The 13,774-nt window shown below is 49.2% G+C and overlaps 1 protein-coding gene across 2 annotated transcripts in view; it reads right to left on the bottom strand.

Annotated features, from left to right (window-relative positions):
- The window catches only part of LOC137431051 (phosphatidylinositol 5-phosphate 4-kinase type-2 beta), a 193,953-nt gene that overhangs the window by 56,149 nt on the left and 124,030 nt on the right, over nucleotides 1–13,774 (bottom strand). The window lies entirely within an intron of this gene.

The following is a 13,774-nucleotide window of genomic DNA, read 5'->3' on the forward strand; positions in this document are numbered from 1 at the left end:
TCCACACCTTCGCACCATGCACACCACTCCGTACCACTTACTCCAACTTTCTCCACACACCTGTACTTGCACACCTGTGCTCTCACACCTGGTGCCACCGGCACCCTTCTCTCCCCAAGCGCATTCGCGCTGATCCACAACACTCACTACTCATACACTACTCCACACACCTGTCCAGTTGCACACCTGTGCAATCACACCTGTTCAATCCTCACACACACAGCATCATCTCAGCTAACTACTCCCTTCTGAAACTTGCGCTTCCCAGTCGTCCCTTTAAACTATTGCGCTCCCACGTCATTATCATCCATACTAATCTACCTGCGTCCCCACTACAGGTATCAGTCACTAACTAAACTTAACGTTACCTAATGTCAATCTCTTCTAGATCCCTACACACCATATCCTAACCCACCCGGGCTAGTTTTCACTGCCATACACCCCATAAACTATTGCTCCTTTGCCCCCCTCACATGGGAAAGGTGGCAGGGATGCCACCCTCTCCCACCGGGCCTATCGCTCCTCAATCCCCCAGTCCTCTGGCACTAATAAGCCCCCCTTATTCAGAGGTACTGGGTCCCGCCTCGGCATCTAAAGCCGAGGCGATCCACGGGGGCGCCTGCTCGCCGGTGTAAGGTCTTATCCGGTCGGCGTGGACGATCCGAGGGAGGGCTCGTGGCCCCATTTTGATCTTAAAGACCACGTCACAGATTTGCGACAGGACGACTCCTGGGCCTTGCCAGGGGGAGGTGAGTTTTGGGCACCTTCCCTTCCGCCTCCGGGGATTAAAGAACCAAATCTTCATCCCCGGAGCGTATTGACTCCCCTGGCTCCGGTCGTCGTACCTGCGCTTCATCTTTTCCCCCGCCAGATGGAGTTGGCGGCGGGCGAAGGCATGGACTAGCTCCATGCCTTCCTCTAGGTGACGTGCGTACCCCTCCCTCGGCGGGTTAACCACTGTGTCTGGCACGGGACCGCATAGCAAGTCGGCGGGAGCCCGTAACTCCCGCCCATACATAAGCAACGCTGGACTGCATGCGGTGGCCCCGTGCTGGCTGGTTCGGTAGGCCATGAGCAAATAAGGGAGATGTTCGTCCCAGTCATCCTGACGGGTGGTGGTGAACAGTGCCAGTTGTTGGATTAAAGTTCGGTTGAATCTTTCCACCATCCCGTCAGATTGAGGTCTTAAAGGCGTTGTCCTGGTTTTTCGAATTGACAGGAGACTGCACACATCTTTTAGTAATTTGCTCTCAAAATTTCGTCCCTGGTCGGTGTGCAACTCCTGTGGAATCCCATGCCGGCACACAAATCCTTCCACGAAGGCCTGCGCTACCACCCCTGCTTCTTGGTTGGGGAGGGCGTAGGCCTCCGGCCACTTGGTGAAGTAGTCCATCACAACGAGGATATACTTATTACCTTGGCGGGTGCGGGGCAGCGGTCCTAGAATATCCATAGCCACCCGCTCAAGGGGGGCCCCCACCTGATGTAATTGAAGGGGGGCCCTCATCCTCCGTGCTGGTCCCTTTTTGGCAGAACAGGCGTCGCATCTCCGACACCAGTCCTGTATGTCGCGCCCCATATTCACCCAATAGAACCTCCGGCGGACCCGAGATATTGTCTTTGTCCTGCCCAAATGGCCGCCGGAGCGGGTACCATGCACCTGTTGCAATATGACGTTCTTGAATTTGTCAGGGACTATCACCAGCCAGGAAGTTCGATCAGAGGGAACCTCCACCCACTTGCGATACAAGATGTTGCCTTTCAATTCCAGGGTCTGCCACTGAGCCCAATATGCCTTTGTTTGTGCCCCGAGGGGGGTGACCTCTTCCCCCTTTGGTCTTTGCCCCAATTTGACCCATTGGACCACCGGCCCCAGAACAGGATCCTCCTGCTGGGCCGTGCTCCAAGCCAACTCTCCAAATTCCTCGTCCGCGGTTAGTGGCAAAATTGGCCCTCTCACCCGGGTTGCCCGGACGACGAGAATCGGGGCGGAATCGCCCAATTGCTCCCTCTCCTCGTGTCTCGCACAAAATTTACAGTTTTCCCCCAGACAAGGACGCCGAGAGAGTGCGTCCGCATTACCATGGGCCTTCCCGGCCCTATGGGCCACATCAAAATCGTACTGCTGCAACTTTTCCAACCACCTTGCAATTTGGCCCTCCGGTTCCTTGAACCGAAGGAGCCATTGCAAGGAGGAATGGTCAGTTCTAACCAAAAATTTCCGCCCGTACAAGTACGGGTGGAAATGGTTCATGGCAGCCAGCATAGCCAATAACTCTTTGCGAGTGACGCAATAATTTCTCTCGGGCCTACTTAAGGCCCGACTATAATAACCAATCACTCTCTCCACGCCCTCCTGTGTCTGAGACAAAACTGCGCCCAATCCTTCCTGGCTCGCATCCGTGTCCAGGGTAAATGTCCCGTCACTAGTGGGGTAAGCTAGAAGGGGTGCGGATGTTAGACACCCCTTCAATTTTTGGAAGGCCTCGTGGCACTCCCGTGTCCAATTAAATCGCGTCCCCTTCTCCGTAAGCCGGTGGAGGGGACGGGCCAACTCCGCAAATTTCGCCACAAAGCGCCGGTAGTAGGAGCAGAGTCCCAAAAATCCCCGCACCTCTTTGATGGTACGTGGTGCGGGCCACTCCTCTACCGCTTTAATTTTGTCTGGGTCTGTTTTTACCCCCTCGCGGCCAATCACGTGACCTAGATAGGCCACCTCTCTTGCAAACAAAGTGCACTTACTCGGGTTCAGCTTCAACCCTGCCTGTCTGAGGCACCCGAACACCTGGTCCAAATTAGCTAGTGCCTGGGGGAACGTTTGGGCATGTACCAGGACGTCATCCAGGTACACCAGGCATGATTGCCATGGCATGCCGCCTAGTACATGCTCCATCAATCTCTCAAAGGTGGCGGGGGCGTTACACAAACCAAACGGCATCACAGTAAACTGATACAGTCCCTTACCTGTGGAAAATGCCGTTTTCTCCTTCCCTGCCCTATCCATCTCCACCTGCCAATACCCACTCTTGAGGTCCAAAGTGGTGAACCAATTTGAGCCCGCAACGGCATCGAGGGTGTCATCAATCCTTGGCAGGGGATATGAGTCCTTGAGTGTCACGTTGTTTAGCTGGCGATAGTCCACGCAGAACCGCGTGGTCCCATCCTTCTTTTTGACCAGCACAACAGGTGACATCCAAGGACTTCCCGAGGGCTCGATCACACCTGCGTCGAGCATTTTTGCAACCTGCTCGTCAGCTTCCGCCCTCTTGCTCCAAGGGAGCCGTCGGGCGGCCTGACGAATAGGCCGGGCCTCACCGGTGTGGATCTGATGTTTCACCAGGCCCGTACGTCCAATATCCTCGGTGGACAGGGAGAAGAGGTCCAAATGGGACCCAACCAGTTTGTGTAAGGCCTCCCTCTGGGTACCTCCCAACTCTACGCTACTACGATTTACCATCTCGCAAATGGGACCGGGCCAATTCCTACTTGTTATTGAAGGCTCCCCCCGGGGTCGGCTCGGCTGGACGTTCTCGCCCCTCACTGTCGCGACTTCCTCAACTGGGGTGCAGCCAGCTACCCTCGTGCCCCTTACTATAGTGCGTGGTTCTGTACTCACATTTACTACTCGGACGGCCACTACCGGTCCGTCCGTTTTTACAAGGGTGCGGCCCACGATTAAACCCGGTATGGACTGCGCTGCCACCGGTTCGACCAGGCCGCAGGACTCCTGCCATGTTGGGCGAGCTGCCCACCGGGCCGGCACTATCGCCTCGGCCCTTGGGGGGATGGTCACGGCCTCGGAAGCCTCCAGCTCCGCTCTCTCGGCCGTGCTCACTCCCCCTAACGGCAGCTCTTCTACTCCCACCTGCAGGATCCCCCGGCACAAGTCGATTTTACAACCGCTGGCAGTCAACAGGTCCAACCCTATTAAACATGGGTCGCACACCTCCGCCACCCAAACATCTATCTCCCTCCTTACCGACCCTAACTTGAGGGTCACAGAACCACGCCCTATGATCGGGGCCGTTACCCCGGTAGCAAGCTGCAAACTATAATTTTGCAGGCGCTGGATCTTATCCCAGCCACCTGCGCTCGAATCAAGGACCACAGGGCTGATGATCGTGGCGCTAGCTCCTGTGTCCACTACGGCGTCTACCCCCACGCCGGCAATTTTGCATCTAATTGTCAGGCTACCGGTTCCAATTTGGCCACAATAAATGACCTGTCGCGTCAATGAGGGCTCTCCTCCATCCTCTGCTGCCGAACACCGCCCTACGTGCCCGACACCTTCTAGTTTCCCGGGGTCTGGCGGGGGGGTGTCTGGGGTCGGCTAACCCGCTCCCCCCTGGGCGGAGTTGAGGACCTCAACTGCCGGGGATCATCCCGGCGCGCGTTTCGACAGTGCCGCGCCAGGTGACCCAGGCGGTTGCAGGTATAGCACCTCACCTGGTAAGGTGCTTGCCTCCGGAATTCCAAATTCCCCCCCCTGTAGGTCCGAATTGGATTACCCGCTCGTGGTCCACCGCGGGCCACCTCCGGGGCCGCCTGCCATGGTCCAGGTCCTGCCAGGCGCTGGTCCACCAGCCTCCGGACCATGCCCGCCAGGTCAGGACCCACGTCGGGGGCGGGCCCCCTAAGGGGTCCGCCCTCCATCGGGGGTCCCATCTGGCGGACCGCCATTGCGAGACGCTCGCCCCCCCGGGCCAGGGGCCTCGCTGCTTCCCAACGGGCCGCAGCGTCAGCCGCCTGGCTCAGAGTCTGCGGGCGCCACATGGCGAGCTGTTGCCGGAGCTCAATATCCGGGAGGGCCTGGATAAAATGGTCCAGCGCCAGGCTTTCCCGGGAATCCGCTGCCATGCTAGCATGTGCGATCCCCACTGCGCGGCGAATGTCGTGGGCAAGTTCCCCGATGGCTTCCTGGGGCTTGCGCTTTCGCAGCGCGAGCTGAGCTTTAACAAGCTCGCTCTGCTGTTCTATTCCAAATCGATTAATTAGGGCGTCGCGGAGGGCTGGCAGGGTGAGAGCACCCGCTGGTAATGCCGTCAGCACCTCCGCCGCCGCGCCGCGCAATGCGGCCACCAGGTGTACTCCACCTTCGTCCTCACCCCAACCGTTGCCCTTACACACACAGTCGAACTGCGCCAGGTACGCGCGTAGATCACTCTTGCCGTCATACGGCGCGAGTGGGACCTTGTGGGACCACCTCGTATGTGAGTCGTTGCCCGCCGGCCGGACCCCGTGCGTCGCCCCTTGCGGGGTCAGCGCGGGGCCGAACCGGCCGGGCCCCCACAGTACACTACCCCCAAGGGGCTCTCGTGCCTCCCCGGTCCCTCCAACAACTACCCCTGTTGGTGTTGATGCCTGGGTCACACCTCCGCAACCCGCTACCCATTCCATACCACCACAACCTTGCTCACCCACACCTCGCACCTCTCGTTCCATACCCTCCGGACCAGCCATACACCTCACTCTCGGCCTCTCACGAACATCCGGGTCTATCTCGACCCCCAAGCTTATTAAATCACCTGGCGCATCATACGCACGACCATATTGGTCACCACTTACACCGGGTCCTCTTTCTCTTCGCTTCTCCTCCATCACCTGCGAATCCCTCATCCGGTTAATGAGCACATCATCACGATCCGAACACAGACTTTGGACCAATTCTTTTACTTCCTCCTTTATCTCTTTCTTATCCTCTCTCCGTCGCTTCTTAATTTCGCTCACCCCTTCTTCCACTTCTTCTAATTTTTGCTTCATCTCCTTCATCTCTTCGTGCGCCCCTTTAAGTTCTTCCTCTAACTCCACTTTATTTTTTTCTATGTGCTCCCGCACCTCCCGCTCTTTAACCTCCATTACCTCTACCACCTTGTCCATTTTCCTCGTCAGGTCCTCATGTACCGTCTGGCACTCTTTTTTAATTACCCCTACGTCCTTTTTCATCTCCTTCTGTGTCGATTTTAAACCCTCTATTACCGCTGTGTTCTTCTTTACCTGGTCCCCCAACTCCTTTTGTCCCACTGTCAGTTGTTCTACTCCCAGCGTCAACTCCTCTATACCACCTTGCAATTTTACAGTCCCCTTTCTCACCTCTTTCTCCATGCGCTCCTTACAGTGCCTCACCTCCTCGCGCACTCCTCCGACCTCCTCACTCACTCCTCTCCTGATCTCCTCTCCCATCACTTGCATCTCCTGCCCAGATGCCACCCTCATCTGCTCCATTTCCTCCCTGTGAGCATCCAGTTTGGTTTCTACCCCCATTCTGACCCCCTCTATCTGCTGCTCCATTTGTTTAACTTCCCTTTCCGCTTGGTCCCTCATGTCCCTCAATTTGCCTTCCATACTGTTTTCTAACCCCTCTAACCCATTTTTCACTCCCTCTATCTGATTCTCCTGGGCAGCCATTCTATTTTCTACCCCCTCTAATCCCTTTTGCATCCCTTCCATTTGATTCTCTTGAGCGGCCATTCTGTTTTCTACCCCCGTTAACCCATGTTTCACTCCCTCTAATTTCTTTTCTAATCCCTCACCGGTACCCCTCATTTGGTTTTCCAATCGCTCACTATTCTTTTCCATAAGGGCCGTCATTTGTATAAAAAAAAGTTCCAATCTTCCCAGCGGCGCTACTTCGGTCGCGGGCACGGTGACCAGCGAGGCGCCATTTTGCGCGCCCGCTTCTTCGTGCGTGACGGCGCTATTTTGCGAACCTGCCGCCCTCACTGCTTCGCTCTCCTCCTGTCCCTCATTTTGGTCCTGGATCGACCCTACCTCACTCTCCCCTACCGGACCCCAGCCGTCTTGATCCGCCATAGCGCGACTTGCAAAATTCGAGTTTCGTAAAACAAAACAAATTTCGGCCGCTCCAAATTTTGACCAAATTTTTTTTTTTCTCTATTCGTTTTTTTTTTTTCAAAATTTGGTCGGGCCTCGAATCTCACTCCCGACACCAATTGTTACAGATACGACTTTGATGGTATGGTGGGCCGAGCGGGATGGCCGCCGTATCCGTACAAGTTACCCCGATTGCACCCGGGGTTGACTAATCGCGCTATGCTGGTTCAATAAGAAAAAGAAGACACCCGGCTGGATTACAATCACACAATACGACACCAAGGGTTCAGTTCTCAAGACCTCCGGAGGAGATTATATTCGTACGGAAAGGTCAGATTACAGGGACAAGAGGGAAACATAGGAAGGTGGGCACTTAAACACACTTATATTATCCCCGGACAGACGACAGGTAAACGCGGGACAAGGCTCACTCACACGGGGTTTGATGGCCAGGAAAGCGGGTAGCGATCGCTCCAGGTGCACCTGTGCTCAGGGCAGGATCACGTACGGTGGTGTCCAGAGATGCGTGAAGGTATCACAGCGCTTGTGGGTCGCGACTTTGGTCTCAAGCTGGGGAGGTCGCTCAGCGCTCGGGAGGGTGGCGTCTTTTCCTTCCAAGCTCGGGGCGCATCTGACGTCACGTCCGGCGCGGGGCCGCGTATATCCGGCGGGGAGTCACGCCCTCGCTCGTTAGCTCCGCCCCATATGGCATCGGCCCATGGCTTCTCATTGGGTGCGGGGGTTACCGGCTCCGCCCTTGACGAGGGGCCGACAGGGAGCCCCCTTCTGGGTAACCCCGTCGAGCACATGTTCAATGGCGGCCAACCGAGCCGGAGTGAGGACGCAAAGCCGCTGTTGTTGTGGTTGTTGTTGGAGCTTGAGATGATGGGAAGAGATGCGGGGAGGTATGGGAAGGTCCTAAACTCCTACTGGTGCCATATCATCACATTCTGGTGCAACGAAGAGTCATAATTAATGGAAACAAGTCCTTAACTGACATAGATTAAGAATAACTAGCAAGATGTCCTATAATTGTCTACGTGTGGTGCGGGGGACCTGGGCACGACATTTAATGGGGGAATGAAGGGGAAGATCGGCTCTAATGGGTGTTGTTTACAGACAATGGGACTAGGGAATGGGGTAAGGGGAGAGTTGGGGAGTATCGGAGAAGATAGGGGAATATTTACAAGCGGATATGGAGGTCAAATTCCATATTCGCAACAATATATATATATATATATATATATTAGGGTGCATCGAACGCCCCATGATTTTCAAAAAGTTGTTGTATTTTAATGTCTATTCCCTCAAATGTTACACTTGTTGGTAGAAGTATGTATGCAAAAAATAGATGAAATCAGAGGTGGTCCTGGGTGGCCACCGGCCATTTTTTATATATTTAGGGCCATTTAGGGCCACAGCTAAACTACTTTACAAGATAATGTAAAATTAACTACAAGATAATGTAAAATTAACCATTATACCTATATACAAAAGTAAAGTCCTACTTTTACTAAATGCCTAATATCAAACAGTTAAAACAACCTTACATGTCAATGTAAAATTAACCAAAATCGTTCTTCATATTACAAAGTTATAGTACAGTGTTGTAGTATTGTACTTTCATTGATTAAAAGTTTGAAAATGTATTAAGCACAACGCCAATGTCACTACTCCAACTTTGCTCGTTTCCGCAAATTTGGCCTCGCTTTGCGGTCACATTCAACCACTTGAAGAAGATTTTGGAAGTGGTCTTCTCTTCTTGCAGTTGAGACAAAATCAGTTGCGAGCTTTACTGCTCTCTCCGCAGGGTCATTCACAACATTAAGCCCATCCACAATGGACTTGGCTGCCTTGAAGTGCTCATTGTTCTGCCAAGTGTCAACATCCTCTGTTAGGAAGGTCATATCTAGGTGAAGAAGGTTTACTGTAAACCACGAGTCCTCGTTCACAAGATCAGCCAGGGTTGTCGCTTCTGTAATTTTTGGAAATGACGGTTTGCCATATCCAGAACCGTAGCGGTGTTTTGGAGTGCTTGGCATTTCATCTGGTTGTATGGCCAGTAACACATCTGCAAGGGCACGACGATCCTTTTGAGGAATTGCATTGCTGAACAGTGCCAAAACAACCAGTTCTGGGGTTAAATACCACAAATGTCTATCAAAGGCTTTCACAGCGCTGACTGAAATGGTTGAGTTGACAGCTTTATAGTTGAGCAGAGTCTTGTAAAAGCACAAATCAAACCATGGGGCATTTGAAGCAGACTGACATATGAGCCACCAATCACAATAAATATAAACAACAAAAACAACAAACTCCTTCAGTTTTTTCTGTTGATGTTGTGTTGTTACAGTTCCTCGAGGTAGTAGAGAAATTTGCTCTTCAAGTAGGCATATTTTGATGGAATAAAGAATCTTTGACATCCACCTTGCTTTATGCATGGCCCCTGGTCTGTGGAGTGTTCCTTGTTTTGTGACATCATCATCGAGGACTACCTGGCAGAGTTGTGCCATTTCCTTGTAGTCTTCCCTACAGTATGAAGCGCTTGTGCGGATTGTGCTTAAAACCTTGTTTTTGCAGGATAAAAGCAGCTGTTGTGCATAGTCATTGTACATGGAAATGTCAATTTTGGTTAAACTTTCATTCTTTGCATGCGATATGCGTTCCCAATTCTTCTGGAATTTTTGGAACAAAGATACTTCTGGAGACTTTGATGCCTCAATTTTGAGAACGTCAAACACATGATCCAGGATTACCTCTCCAACATGATGGCGACATGCACACCACAGAAGAGCACGGTCCAGTTTTGATTGAATGGTAACACAGGCAGCTGTAACGTGTCCAGTGTTTGATGCTGTTGTGTCAAAACATAAGTTGACAACTGATTGTTTGCACTTCCATGAATGTAGATACGTGTAAGTGTGCTCGGCAATGATGTCACCTGATGACCTATCACTTCCAGGAGGATATCTAGCCACCCCCAGTAGCTTTACATCAGTGGCATTCCCAACCAACACTGGCAATCTTTCTTCCTTGACATTCTTGTTTGTGAGCGTTGGTATCTGCTTGCCATCCCAGTGAAGTGTTGCAGCTGTTGGGGCGATCCAATTTTCTTGAATATCTTTGGCGATAGCACTTGTTATTGATCGTCGAGCCTTATCAGCAGTTGAGTACGACTTGGCCACACGACGTGGATCACCTCCTGCCTCTTGAATTACAGCTTTGGTGAGCGCAACCTGTTGAACAGGAGTTATGTTTAGTCGAGTAGCAACAGACATAACTGAATGTCTTTTCAGAATATCATGAGGAATAAAGGCAGATGTACCTGCATATGTTGATCTGTGGTGACTACGCTTCCTTTGAATCTCTGGAATCGCCTCTTCTTCAGTTTCTTCCAAGCTATCTGCAGAGTCACTATCATCAGAGCATACAGAACTAATTGTCATCTCTTGTACACTGGATGATTCATGACGTTCTCATCTTGAAGCTTCCGCTAAGAGGCGTTTTTCTTTTCTATGATCTTTATCAACTTTCTTCTTGTCAACACCACCAAATGAGGCTACTCTGTCAGATTTCATTGACTCTAAAAATACTCTATCTTCCTCATTCTTAATGTTTGTCATTGCATCTTTTGTCCATACACCAAAGGTCTTATCAAGACGTTCATTCATGGTTTGCAACTTAGCCAAAGTGCTTGGAGATTCTCGGCGAGAAACAGGTATTTGACGCAATTTGTTATTGTCATTAAGAAGGTCAAGTATTAGTTTGCAGCATTGATGGTCTGAAAGCATAGGAATATTTGCTTTAGTGTAGAATTTTTTCAGCTGGATAAGGACGATGCTGGCAGATTTCCATTTCAGTGGCTGAGTTTGTTTGCCTTCACATATTTCTTTCTGGATGTACCACATCACGCATCGAAGAACCTGCCGGCAAGTTGGGAGGCGGACTCCTGTCAATGTACCATCTGCTTCTGTAAAAGCATTGCCAAGACCAAAAATGGCACTTGCTAATCTGGTCTTCTTATCTGCCATCTGAAAGAAAATAAAGGATATTATTAGACTACTAGTATGGGACCCACGATTAGACCTCCGATTTCATTCATGTAAAAATACAAACTAATTATCAAACCATCGTTTTTTGCATAAAATTGTTATATTTGTATTCCTCTCATCAAGACCTTCAATTTGATACCAAACATGACTAGGTTTGGGTGTAAAATAACAAAATCAAACATTTTTACATAGTGCGGCCCCGAAAATGGCCCTAAATATATAAAAGTGGCCGGTGGCCACCCAGGACCACCTCTGATTTCATTTATTTTTTGCATACATACTTCTACCAACAAGTGTAACATTTGAGAGAATAGACATTAAAATCCAAGAACCTAAGGGCGTTTGATGCACCCTAATATATATATACACAAAGAATTAAGTTAAGCACCCCCCCCCCCCGTTTTTTTACAACCTCGCACATTACAAGTTTGTTGTCGTCAAAACAGTGTAATATACCCATGATATTGCTATATTTTCTGGAGAAGTGATATTATGGTCACATAAAAACATAACAATCATGCCGTTTTCAATATTTTATTCTGAATAATTTAAGGTGAAATTTTTTGGGAATTTTAGGCATATTTTCACCTCAATTTAAGTATGGAGCTATAGGTCCATCACGGACAGTGTGGATGACGTTTATGTTTTCTAACGTACAGTCATTGTTCTGAGAGGACCTCTAGCGATCTTTGCGTCAATAACGTGTGTAGGACCCACGTGATCGGATCACTGACTCAACCCTACGTCTCATAGACCCTGTAAGCCGTCGTATGCGTTGCTGTGGCAGGTTGTTCCATTCCCAATCATTATTTGATCTCACATACCTTAGAATATATGCCAATGTATACATATACACAAAGAATATATATTAGGGGGTGCTTACCTTAATTCGTTGTGTAGGGGTGCTTAACTTAATTCTTTGTGTATATATATATATATATATATATATATATATATATATATATATATACTAGCTTGGCTTGGCTCGCTGCGCTCGCCTCACCAAGCGTCGTTACTGAGGAACGGGCTTATTTTAGCTGAGGATAATGACTGTACCTGAGTTGCTGTGTTGTCATGATTTACACCAATCATAATACACACAATTATTTTGCACAAATGTATTTGTTGTGTTTGTGATATTACATTTTTATGGGCAATTTAGGTTGAAGATTTAGGTTGAATGTTTTTTTTTCAAGAAAGAACCCCTCAGCACATACATAGGAGAGGGGTAGGTGCAGACTGGAAATTTGGGACGATTACACCTCACCACACGTAATTCAAAACACCTCACCACACGTAATTCAAAACACCTCACCACCACGTAATTCAAAACACCTCACCACACGTAATTCAAAACATCTCACCACCACGTAATTCAAAACACCTTACCACACGTAATTCAAAACACCTCACCACCACGTAATTCAAAACCACCACAACGTTATTAAAAACACTTCACAACCACGGAAACAAAAGTTGGAGGGAGTCGTTAAGTGACAACACAGACACTGCCCAGATGTGTAGATATGTAGATAAATGAACCCTCTGGAACTCCCACCCCACCCTCTGGAACTCGCTACCTCACACCATCAGAGACTCCTCCTCACTCACCACATTCAAAACATCACTCAAGACCCACCTGTTCAACACTGCATTCAACATTTAACCCACAGCATCTAACCCCTGACTATCTCCTCTCCTTCTCCCTCCTTTGTGCTTTGAATATTTCCCTATTGATTCTTTTTTTTTGCAATTGTTTTTATGTTTTGCTATGCATTATGTTTTGCACTCTGTCAAAGCGTCTTTGGGCTTCCTGAAAAGCGCTATATAAAATAAATGCATTATTATTATTATTATTATTATTATTACTAGGGCATGCCCGTACTATATCTATATCTAAAATTATATCCCCCCCCCTCTATTTACATGAAATGGTTTGGTCCAAAGCGAACGGCTTGCGAGTACGGTGACAATCCCCCCCCTCTATTTACATGAAATGGTTTGGTCCAAAGCGAACGGCTTGCGAGTACGGTGACAATCCCCCCCCTCTATTTACATGAAATGGTTTGGTCCAAAGCGAACGGCTTGCGAGTACGGTGACAATCCCCCCCCTCTATTTACATGCAATGGTTTGGTCCAAAGCGAACGGCTTGCGGAGTTTGGTAAAGAAATCGCCATAGCTCGCTAACTACTTGTCCGATTAATATGAAACCTTGAAAAGGCACATCCTCGGGTCCCCAGCAATATACCTGGCAAGTTGCAAGTATATCGGACCGGTAGTTGTCGCGAAACAGCGGTCACAGACAAACATACATACATACATACATACAAACATACAAACATACACACAGAGATTACTGGAATTATAGATAGATTAATGACTGTACCCGAGTTGCCGATTTGTCATGGTTTAAACCAATCATAATTCAAACAATTATTTTGCACAAATGTATTTGTAATATACGTGATATCACATTTTATAAACAATTGAAGTTGAAAACTTAAGTTGGGAAAAAAATTTTTTACCGAAAATATTCCCCCAAAAAATTAAATAATAATTGGAAAATTTTTCCAAAAAAAACCTTTAGGCCATACCGACGGGAGAGATATGTGCATACCAGAAGTTTGGTACGATTTCACAAAAGTTTGAGGGAGTAGTTCAGTGACAAGACAAGACAAGCCAACACAACACAAGACAGACACTGCACAGATATATATATATATAATTATATATATAGATATTATCCGGACACCGCTAACTGTAAACACAAACTCATGTAAAAACCTGATCCAGGGGTGTGTTCCTTTACCAATGAGCAATCAGCTTGGTCCGAGGACCCTTTTGTGGTTCGTGGCCCCTAACGCCACCTCTGCCTCCACTTCCACCTCAA

Source organism: Myxine glutinosa, chromosome 7 (genome assembly GCF_964187855.1).
Source record: "Myxine glutinosa chromosome 7, kmMyxGlut1.1, whole genome shotgun sequence".
NCBI classification, from domain to species: Eukaryota; Metazoa; Chordata; class Myxini; order Myxiniformes; family Myxinidae; genus Myxine; species Myxine glutinosa.